Source organism: Calidris pugnax, unplaced genomic scaffold (genome assembly GCF_001431845.1).
Source record: "Calidris pugnax isolate Ruff unplaced genomic scaffold, ASM143184v1 scaffold273, whole genome shotgun sequence".
Classification (NCBI taxonomy): domain Eukaryota; kingdom Metazoa; phylum Chordata; class Aves; order Charadriiformes; family Scolopacidae; genus Calidris; species Calidris pugnax.
This window is the reverse complement of record NW_015094508.1, coordinates 11352642-11364448: the sequence shown is the minus strand read 5'-3', so window position 1 is coordinate 11364448 and position 11807 is coordinate 11352642.

The following is an 11807-nucleotide window of genomic DNA, read 5'->3' as shown; positions in this document are numbered from 1 at the left end:
AGATAAATTAGAAATGCATGTGCTATTCCTGACCCCATCACAACTACAACATGGCAAAAGCCTGTTCTTAAAAGAAAGCCCAACATCTCCCCTGTGGTTCGCAGGTCAGCAGAGTAATGTAAACCACTGCCCATTTCTGCTTTAAAATTGACATTGGTTTATATTAGCAGGTCAGCCTATAACCTGTGGGGCTGAGGAGCCTGTGTAAACCCCATGGGGCAGTCCCTCAGTGGGAGAGAGTGGCTAAGTTTGATCAGAGGGGTCAGGAGCACAGCTAAGCACAGCAGAAACCGGTTCATTCCCCCCACCAAATCTGCTCGCGAGGGTGAAATGGCCCAAAGAAGCAGGCTGCGCACTTAGTGTGTGAGACTTCACAGGTCTGCAGCAGAAAGGAGCAGGAAGGCTCGCCCTTAAGTCTTCCTTAAGTTAATTCACAGCTGCCCTTAAATTCATACCTACTTGCTCCCTCAGAGGAGGTAACAGAGGAGTGTGCAGACCCATGCACATGTGCACTTAAGTGTTTACGCCTGGTAGTAAACACCAGCAGGCAAAATCCTCTTCTGTAAATATATTTAGTTAATGCTCCTTTGTATGAAACACCAAACAAGATCTGAAAGGGCTGCATTTCACGTCTGGGTTTCTCACAGGGAAAATGTCCTAGGGAGATGATATATAAAAAAAAATTGCACCCAGATGTGGTGAGGAAAAGAAATTGTAAAAGAAATCAGCACACTCCCCTAGCAACTAGCCAATATTATTTGGAATAAGATGGAAACTGTATTCTGTGCTTGGAGCTAGAAGCCAAAGTAAATTATTACAATGGATCAAAAAATACATGTAATGGAAGAAAACAATATGAACAGATAGTGGTCTGGCTTATACATGAGTATTGCGGAGGAAATAATGATACTATGATCTTCCACACTGTCCACTGATTAAGTAGTGAAATAAATCCTATGTGACTCCCTCTGGTTATAATATTTCTTTGTTGTTTTACCTGTTGAATCCATTAAGCTTTTATTTCCAACGAACAGCTTGATCCTGTAAAGCCCTGAACTAAGCTCTCCCTTGAAAACTGGTGCAATGTGAATTAATGAAGCTTCCCCAGCTATCAACAGCAGAAAATTTGGCACCATTATTTAACTTGTGGTATAAATATACTTTAAATGTGGAAGATTTTCTGGATCAGAACAGATCAGTGCTAATTATTTTTCTTCCAGATTTACAGTATAAATTGTCTTGGTGCCAGTTTACATCATAATTACATCACCGTATATAATGTTTGGCATTCCTTCTGGAAGCAGAAAAGGTTTCAACCCTTAGGTCCAATGCTTTACAGGGAACTGAGCAATCACTGGTTTAATATCAGTGAGCCATGAAATGTGTTTCCAGCTGAATCCTTCAGAGGAGAGGTTTTCTAATTCTTTTGCAAATAATCCATTTTTCAAAGAAAGGCAGCTTGTAGGGGGCTCTTAAGGTTGCATTTATGGCCTCTGAAAAGTTTGACTCTACCTGTTAAGGATCCCCGTGAAAGCACATACGTCATGATACATGATTAATCTGTGCTAATACACAGGAGCAGTCTATTCCTTAGGCCAATACTCAAAGAGTTTTGCTTGTTTTACTCTTTAGATAGAGAGAGAATCATTCACTTCCAGTTCTTCTGAACTTAAGCATTCTGGCCACTGTCATTATGCAGTCCTTTGAACATGTAAATTTGGGACAAGCAGGAAGCATTAATATCTCTTTAAACATAGGAAAAGGCTTAATGCATGACCCTTGTTGCTCATTTTGAAAAAGCAAAAGGCAGTCCCTAAACTAAAAATATGTTACCGTACATTCCTGAACGATCCAAGGTTTTCCCAGGCTTCCTCTACAAAAAGCCATAAGCACAATGCTATACAAGAAGCAAAGATTCAAAGGGAAACACCGAAAGGAAGCTGAGCTGCAAAGTCCAAAATGAAAAGCCAGAAATAGGAAGTAAATGATAAGAATCAGGAAAGTGAGATAGCGGCAAGGACTCCCCTTTGTATGATTTCTTTTCTTGTATCTTTTCAATGAATTGCTAATTACTCTTTGTTTTCACTGTAACGTGGCAACTCAACTTCACTCTGGTAAAAATAGATGCTTTGGGACATTTCCTACTCGCTGCAGGCAAAAGGTGTTTACATCCTTTCTCCTGGCAGGCCAGGTGCTACACAGAGGACTGGGTAGGCTGGCTACCTATGCACAGACCTCAGGAGCTGCTGTAGAAGTGACGGGGTACGGTGGGGTTATCTGCAGAGAGACTCAGGAACTAGAGCCACCGCTTGTTGGGAACGTATTAAAAATATACTTGCCCATAACTCCACATACAAATATGGGGCACGTCCTGCCTGGGACCTGGAAGCCAAACTGACTACACATAACTTCTGCTCGGAGAAGACCTCAGACCTCAGGACCTACAGCCATGCAGATGGAGCTGGGCACCTTTCAGGGCTGTGCTGCTGAGTCCACGTGGCACGGTCCTGTTCCTTGATGGGTTACAGACAGGGCCTGGCTTTGCCTGAAGGATTTCTACCCTGTGCCATCCCCGCACAGTGCGGCTATTCCTAGTGATTTTATCAACACTGCCATGATCTGCATAGCAGAAGCCAGTGGCTTTCCCTTAATTCCCTTAATTCATTAATCGAGTCACATCATTCTGCTGAGCTTGTAGAAGATGTTCAAGAGACGAAAACCATCATAGACTGGTGGAAATGCTCTCCTACATGGCAACTGGGGTCAGTTTTCTCCAAGGCAGGCAAGTTTGGGTTTATAACATGCAGTAAATAGGTAGTTGATACAAGTGGGGATAAATACTGAAAAAATAGGTTGTGATGCTGTTATGCTGAAGTCTTTCTTTTACTGCTTTCAAATCATCTACATTTCCAGAGGAAGGAAAGAGTTTCAGTGACCAAGACTTCTAAGATCTACAATAGAGTTTCTTAAAAGTACAACAAAGTCACATACTTTCTCTGCACTTCAGAAAATTTACTTTACTGAGGACAGTGCTAAACTTGACTGACCACTCATAGCCCAAACCAATGCTCTGCCTTCACACACCTTCACCCTATCAATAGTTTTGTCAGTAGTGGTTTCTTTTGTGAGACCTCTTGGTCCTAGGAATCTAAATGACCCTGATTAAGACAACACCAACTTGCGCTAGAGTGCCCTGCTTGAGGGCAGGATCCCTACAGAGGTATCTGGACAGGCTGGAACGATGAGCCAGGGCCAATGGGATGAGGTTCAAGAAGGCCAAGTGCTGGGTCCTGCACTTGGGTCTCAACAACCCCCTGCAGCGCTACAGGCTTGGGGAAGTGTGGCTGGAGAGCTGCCCGGTGGAAAAGGACCTGGGGGTTCTGTTGGCTAAACATGAGTCAGCAGTGTGCCCAAGTGGCCCAGGTGGCCAACAGCATCCTGGCCTATATCAGAAGGAGTGCATCCAGTAGGACTAGGGAAGCAATCGTCCCCCCTGTACTCGGCACTGGTAAGACCCCACATCGAATACTGTGTTCAGTTTTGGGCCCCTCAACACAAGAAAGACATTGAGGTTCTGGAACACATCTAGAGAAGGGAAAAAATGCTGGGGAGGGGTCTGGAGAACAAGCCTTATGAAGAGCAGCTGAGGCAGCTGGGGTTGTTCAGCCTGGAGAAAAAGAGGCTGAGGGGAGACCTTATCACTCTCTACATCTACCTGAAAGGAGGCTGTAGTGAGGTGGGGGTTGGTCTCTTCTCCCAAGTGACAAGAGGTAGGACAAGAGAAAATGGCCTCAAGTTACCCCAGGGGAGGTTTAGATGGGATATGGGGAAAAATATCTTCACTGAAAGCGTTATCAAGCATTGGAACAGGCTGCCAGGGAAGTGGTGGAGTCACGATCCCTGGAGATATTTAAAAGATGGGTACATATAGTGTTTAGGAACATGGTTTGGTGGTGATTTTGGCAGTGTTAAGTTTACAGTTGGACTCAATGATCTTAAAGGTCTTTTCCAACCTAAATGACTCTATGATTCTGTATATCTGCCTAGGAAAAAAAGGCCTTTCCACATGGAAAAGTATCTCCATTATTTTTCACACTTGCTGATTTTCAAACTTTTGGGGGAAAAAAAAGACTTTCAGGAATTATCTTCAAACACCTTCAAGGATTCAGTTTCTTTAGCAATAAAAGAAAACAAGATATGAATGATGGTTCTTTGATTCTTTACATGTTTTACTTAGGTGCCCAGGTGCATATATTCTGCCAGTATGGAACAGAGCCTTAATACTGAGATAATGTGAAAGGTATTTTGTCTCTCACTATTTGACATAACTAACTGATGTAGAAATACTCACTCGTTTCTCTATTGCCATGCAGCCTATATTCTCAGTAGTTCTCTGCAAAACTAGAATAAAACATATTAGAGTAGAACAAGCATTTTCATTAGTTTTGTCATAATATAAACACTAATACAACAGTCAATAGAATGACAAGTACTGTGAATTGTAACCTTTCCCTACTCAATGTGAATGGTAATTGTATTCTGACTCTATCAGTCCCTGGTAACTAAGCCAAATTCCCATTTGAGAAATGTTTGTTCTTGGTACCTGTGCAAAATCTCAAGGTGCACCGTTTGTTTTTCAAATCCTAGGTATACATTTTAGAATCAAATATTTTAGGATTGGTAGAGTGTCTTTTTTTTTATTTGCAACTCAAGCTGATTTTGATCTCTGCTCTTTAAGGAAAAAATAATCAAGGGAATAGAACCATATCTTAAGTATTAAAGTGACTTCTACTCTTCTGTTCTAAAGCACGTTTTTGAAAACCTCGTTATAAGTAAGCAGTGCTATTGTCTTACAACATTTCTGCAAAAGTTTTAGCTATGCTTTATGTATAATTTAGGCTTGACTAAGTAGCTGTTTCCTGTAATGAATGACAAAGCTATTAAAAGCTCAGTTCTTGTACTCCATGGGTTACTGACAAGCAAATCTGTGGTCCTATGTGTGAAACATTATGTTGAGTTTGGGTTAGATGTCCTCATGAGCTAATATTTCCATGTATTCTTTGCAATATCGCCAGGATAATAACCTTTCTATTGGCAGAGAAAAAACAATTTTAACTAATTCATTTAGATAAGCGAAATGATCAAATTTATACCAATCATCATTTTTCTTTAAAAAGAAATCTCTCTTCCTTTTTATAAGTACTCATCTTTGAAGCATAAACATTCTCCAGAATAATTAGATGATCCCAGAGAGGCCATAAGAGGACTTCAGCATCTCCTAGGTAATAAAAATTCAGGGAAGAGCCAGCCAAAGGCCAAAAGGAGTAAGGACACCAACAGAAACTATTAAATAATTTTCCACAGTGTTACACACACTTTCTTTCCTTAGGATGAGTGGTGGCTGTTTCATTCTGGCTTCTCTCTGCCAAGCAATCTCTCGAGCTCATCCTTAGTCCTCATTATGCCTTATTATTCTTTCTTCACTGCTGACATTTTCATCTTTTCATTTAAACATCCTCTCTCTCTCTCTCTGATTTATATGCAGCTTTACCCTTTGCAAGTCTACTTATGCCGTATACAAAACATACCCTAAAAGTAAGACCGTATCCCTTCAGCCCATCTTTATATCTTTCTTTTGTTCACAGTCCTCACACTCTGTCTTGTCTATCCAGACTGAAGCCTCTTTGAGACTTTGGGCTACCTGGTGCAGAGTCTTCTTCAAGGAGACTTTTGACAGTTGGTCTTCAGGCATTTCCATGTGATATGCAATTGGTACCTACTTCAATGAACAGATGTGGGCACAAATTGAATCTTGGCTTCCATGAAAAGAGGTACCAGTCAAGGTCTCCCATAACAATGCACTTGGAGGGATCTATTTGTTTCCCCAGGGTGTCAACAGGGCTTTCATGCATGCACATGCTTCCTGCACCCTTTGTCCTTTGCCTCATCAATCATATGGCTGTATTTTCAAATTTTTGAATTTTTGAAAGCACAATACTTTCAACATGTTGTGATCTTCTCTGCTTTAAAGAAACCAAAGCCAGTTCAAAAATTGTTGTGGTTTTTTTTTTTTACTCGAAGTAGGAAAAGAATGTTTGCAAACAAGCTGTAATTAGAAAGCAATGAGGGGTAACAGCTGCATACTGCCTGTGATAAGTCTGTGTTCCATTAAGCCACAAAACTGCCAGAAAGCTTAGAATTATAAGAGACAAACCTAAGAACAGCCTAATCACTTCCAAATCTATTTCAGCTCCTATCTCATTATTATTTTCAACTGTCTTAATAAATTGCTAAAAGAAAAGATTTCTTATATCTTAGCAGTGTTACAAGTGCAGAACGCAACCTTGTGTTCTTACTCAGGAATTTGGTCATTTATACACATTTATATCTGTTTAGCATATTTGAGAGAATGAAATAAAATCCGGTGAATTGTATTGCTTTTTTATTTTATTCATAGAGCAACCTTTCTTATCTGATCAAAAACTTTGTGTTAATTTTCAGTCATTTAATCAAATGCCCAGTAGCTTAATCCTTTAAGACAAATGCCTGAAAAAAATTTGAGTAAATTATTCAAAGCTGCAGTATTTTCCCAAATTATGAATCTGAAAGACTGAATACTGGCATATTCTTCTTCTCTCTTGCTTTATCTTCTGAATTGTCATAGACTGACCATGGATTATTTTACATGTTTCCTGTTCCTGATAGAAGAAACTATTTAAGGAAGCAGAATTTCTGCAATAGCTCACTATCAGACATACTTTCTTAGATGAACTAATTAAAATCAGTTAGTCACTGTTCAGCTCCCAGTCCTATGTTCTAATTGCCCCCCATGCTGTATAATGGATCCTGTTCACTGTGCCAGGGGTTGGTCTATAATGTTATAGGCTATGAACGCTGGCCGGGTGCTGGGAAAATACCTCATTCTGCCCATCAAAAAGCTGCAAAGGGGACCAAAAGGAAGGTCGGGAAATGGTTGTTGACAGTAGGAAACAGCCCCCAAAGCTGTGGTACACAAGCTACTCCCTCATGTGGATCCCATGAGGCCACCTGGGACAGAATTGGGAAATAGTATCTTCAGTTCTGGCTTCAGTGGCTTTTTCTGTTTTATAAAATTAAAAATGTTTTTCATTTTATGAAGCATTGGTAGCAAACAAATAAGTCTGTTTTCCATAACCAACATAGAGGGGAAAGGAATTATTTTTTGTTTGTCTATTGCCTAACAGAAGTGCCTGAAACAGGACTTAGAACCACTGCCTGTGCCCACTGAAACCTACCCAGGGTCACCAGCCGTGTTTGGCTAGGCAGAGGAACACTGCTTGGGATGGCTAAGCTGGAAACAAGCATCACGAGAAGGGAAAAACCCAACCCAACACAGCTGTTGGAATAACAAACCCTTCTGAAAACAACTGTCCCAAGTATGAATATCAAAACTGGTAACTGTTACCGTGACCTTGACTTCAGTAACTGGGTGCTGGACAAAAAATGGGAGGTGACAGGGAACTGGAAGAGAAACACTTTAAATATCCCACTAGAACTGAGTCTATTTCTTGCATTATCTTATCACTAGCTGTGCTCTTACCTCATGCAGATGCTCTCAATATTTCTGCATAATGAGGCCAAGACCACCTGATCAGATCAACACTATTGTTCATAAGACAGAATACACAAATGGACTTTGTTTAATAATTCAGGGCTCTGATGTGCAGTCCCTGTCAAATCTCACTGTGGTGCTGCCTGGCTGATTGCTGCTGCAGCAGTCTCATTTCGCAGATCCATAAACTCATTCACGGGGCAGCAACTTAACTCAAACCACCCGTTTCCACTCCTGGAGGAGCACAAACACCACTCCCTTCCAGCTAGAGAGGTGATAACTTCTGAAGTTGGTGTACCTTGAATCATCAGCGCTGTAGCTACCTATATCACACTTTTAAGCACATGTTTTTATGTTTTAGTGTATAGGCATCCCCAAGAACACTTGCAAGTTAGAACCCATCCCTTTGAAATATTGCGGGAAGAAAATTAACTATGCAGCAGGATCAGTCAGTTTATCTTCTGTCTCTGTGTGTGTGAGATCTTCAGTGCTCCAAGTATAGTTACTGCCTCCACATTATTCTTTTTGTTATGATGTGGATTGTACGTAGCAGGGATTTGCTGACAAGACCTGGCTGGACCAGTTTGGAAGATGGGATGTCTCAAAAAAGCTAGTGAAAGGAAGCAGTGCGAGTTTCTCCACAGTGCTCCATCAGCATGCCCGAAGCCTCAGTTCAGAGAACAAGCTGTGTGCCCAGAGTGACCACCTGTTACTTGAATTCTGTTAAGACCAGTGCTCGGCGAGGACTGCAGGTTTCAGCACAGGATGTGCCTGCATGAGAGTTTAATCAGTGAGAGCCACAACACTGTCAGTGTGGTCCATTGCCATTTATAAATGTCAGGGGTTTTGCAAACACGTTAGTCTGGGACTCCCCCTTCTTTTCATGCAGCTGCTTTAATCCTGTACCAAGGGGGCTGAAAAGATGTGTCATGTGGCTTTGGTTACAACAGCTTGAGATACAGATGTTCCAAGAAACCTGGATGCTACATCCTAATAGGAAACTTCCTCTACCTGCTTTCAAGATCATCTAAGCCAACAACCATGTGCTATTTATTCATTTAAATGGAAATGGTTAATTAAATACTGTTGACTAATATTTTTTTATGACAGCAGTGCTTAAGAGTGATTAAAGTGACATATATTTTGTTCATTTACTGATGTTGTCACTGTTTTAATTATTGCTTAATTTTCTATGTGACTGCAGAGAGGTTTGATATTTTGTTGAAATAAAAGATCTGTGAAAGTGTGTTAACAGGGCAAAGTTTCTTGCTTTTTAGAAACAAATGTACATAACAATGAACCCTGTGAAACTCCGTGGTTTACACATTGAGTCTAATCTGTGTCTTTGGAACTAGCTAAACTCTGTACGTTACTGTTCTGTTCTTCATTAAAATAAGGGCTCTCTTGCACATCTTTCTGTGGTTTCATTTTTGTCATGGCAAGGATGTGGCTCTTGGTACAGCTTTTAGACTCAATGACTTATAAAATTAATGGTTGACTTTGAATGCACATTTCACAGCTGATTCCAATGGCTTTGAAGCAACCTGTGCTACCTCGAATTGAACTGCAGTTAAATTTAAACTGCTTGCAACCTGCTAAGTATTGATTATTAAATATTATTAGTCAATCCAGAAAGAGCTTCATCATATGATTGTGGGCTTATAAAAATACTGGGGTGGAGGTGTCCAAACCATCTGCCAGATCATTAATCAGATGAGGATAAACTTTGGAAACTAGTAAATCATAATTAAAAGATGTAACAGGCAAGTTAAAATGACTTGCTGTAATTTGTCTGACTATGGCAGACTGACCTATTCAGACTTTGAAAGGGTTTTCCGAGTTTATCTTTATTTCTCTTTGGCAAATATCCAAGAAAATTATCTTGAAAATCTGATGGCTTTCTTTGTTATAATTTTGTTTTCTAAATGTTTCTTCCTGATGCCAGACTGAGTTGCCCAAAAGGAAGGCTACTTTTACAGCTTGCTAGGTGGTGGGTGGTTCTGTATTCAGAAGATAAAACAAAGACTTTGACTAGGATCTGTGGAGGCAATTCATGCTCCTAACATATCACTGCACTTTCAGGAAACAACAGTTGTTGACATTTGATAATGCTACCTTCTGTACTGAGAACTAGAAGTTTGTTTTAAAAAAATAAAGATTCCCATATTGAACATACAGTGCATTAGAGGTACAGCCAAAACAAGTACAAAACATCAGGCACTACTGCCGGGTACAAGGGCAGAACAAACATAAGGACTAAAGCTAACTGGCATCTGCATCCATGTGTGATGTGTGAATCCCAGTTTCCAGCCCCCTCTATTGCACAGAGAGCCATCAGCTGTTATGTCAGCACTGTATGCTCTATGTCAGCACCATACATCGCATGTCAGTGACATATGTCATGTCTTTGCAATGCTTGGTCAACCTTAGGGGCTGCTCTCTATGCCCAAATATGACTGTATGACAGTCAACAAGCAAAACAGACTTCTCAGCAAGCAATCCTTAAGAAATACTATTTACCTGGAAGACCTCAGTAAAAACAGAGACAGATGCAAACGTCCGATAGAGAAGTGAACTCCGCAAAGTGCAAGCATAGATAGGAGCCCAGCCCTGGCCAAGGGCAGAAGGATTCCTGGGGCAGGGCTCCTTTAGTCCATTCAGAAATTTCCAGTAAAGATGAAAACAGATAGTATGGAAGAACTGGTCTAGTACAAGAAGTCAATGTTTGGAAAACGGGAGGCAATGTGCAAGGGGACACCTCACAGGCCTCTAGAGATTAGTGCTGAGGTGTAAGAGGTTAAAAGAGATAAGACTAGGTTTCTCTTACTGAAGGAAAGTGGAATCAGAAAAGCTGTGCTGGAAACAACTGCCATCTATAGTAAACTCCACCACAAGCCTCTGAATACGAGTCCCTCTCAGTCTAGTAAGAATGTGTTTCTAGCTTAATTTTGTCAGGCTTTGTGGGTGTCTGTTATTGTAAAACTGTAAAGTACCTGGGGTTACTGTCTGTGGCTTTCCTGTTTTGAGCTCAGTTCTGAGAACCAGCCCAGGAGTGGTTTCAGCAACGAGTGACACCTGTGGTCACCTTGTTCAGCCAACACTCACCCTTTCCTGGGCCTTCACCTACCCCTGGCCACAGAAGTAGCCATCATTCCACTGTGTGCTTTCACAGGTGCTAATAAAATGCAGATTTGTAGGGCATTTTGCAGCCCCGCTGCAAAACTCCTACCACACTCCCTGGCCCAGACCACCTCGCACCAGGGCAGATGGGCAGGCACCCTCTCAAGACATGGGGATTTCAACACTAACAAAGACTTCCCTCCTGTTGCGTGTGGATGGAATAAAGACTCTGCTTGCCTCAGGGTGGACAGAGAATGAGCCAAGGTTACTGCTCGCCTCACTGCTCCTGCACTTCCCTGAGGACAGGCCAAGGCCAGGCCGGGACGTCGGCCCGCGGGTAGGCCCGGCTCAGCTGGGCCCATGGTGGGCAAGGCCAGGCTGAGGGCAGCTGGAGACCGGCCCTGCTGTGGCATCGCCGGGGCAGGGGCTGATGACTGTGGGGACTGACATGGGTCCTGGGCTGTGGGTGGGTGAGTGGGTGTGAGGGGGAGACACCGGGGGGGTGGGCAGGGGCAGGCAGGCCTGGTGGTGCCCTGGGGGGCCTGGCAGTAGCGCCCTTCCACCTGCAGCATCGCCCAGGAAAGAAAGAAAGAAGCTGTAAATGAAGTAAAGTCATCACAGGAAATCACACACACCAAGTCCAGTATCTGAACTGGAACTAACCTGCTGGGTTGTGGTTTCCAAACTCTATCACTCGTCCTTTCCCATCAGTGACCAAGATACAGCCACGGTTCACATGGACAGAGAGAGTGAACTGTTAAATTGTGGCTAAACACCCTTTAGTTGTTATTGGGCTGCGGGGCATCAAAAGTCTCCTGTGGGATGGACAGGAGGATATCCTTGCTGTCATTTACCTTATAAAGGTAGAAGGGGCTAATTTGTGTTTGCAGCATCCTCAGAGACCTCCAGTTGAAAAGTGTTATTCCTTCCACTTTTACATCGCGTCCCCTTTTTTCCCCCTAGTTCTTCCCAGTTTCTGTCTGTGTTCCAGGCCTGAGCCAATTGTCACTGGCATCTCTAAAGATCTTCCCGTGACCATCAGTGAGAACTGGACCAAGCCCCCGTACTCCACATCGGCAGGGTTTATTGCACCGTG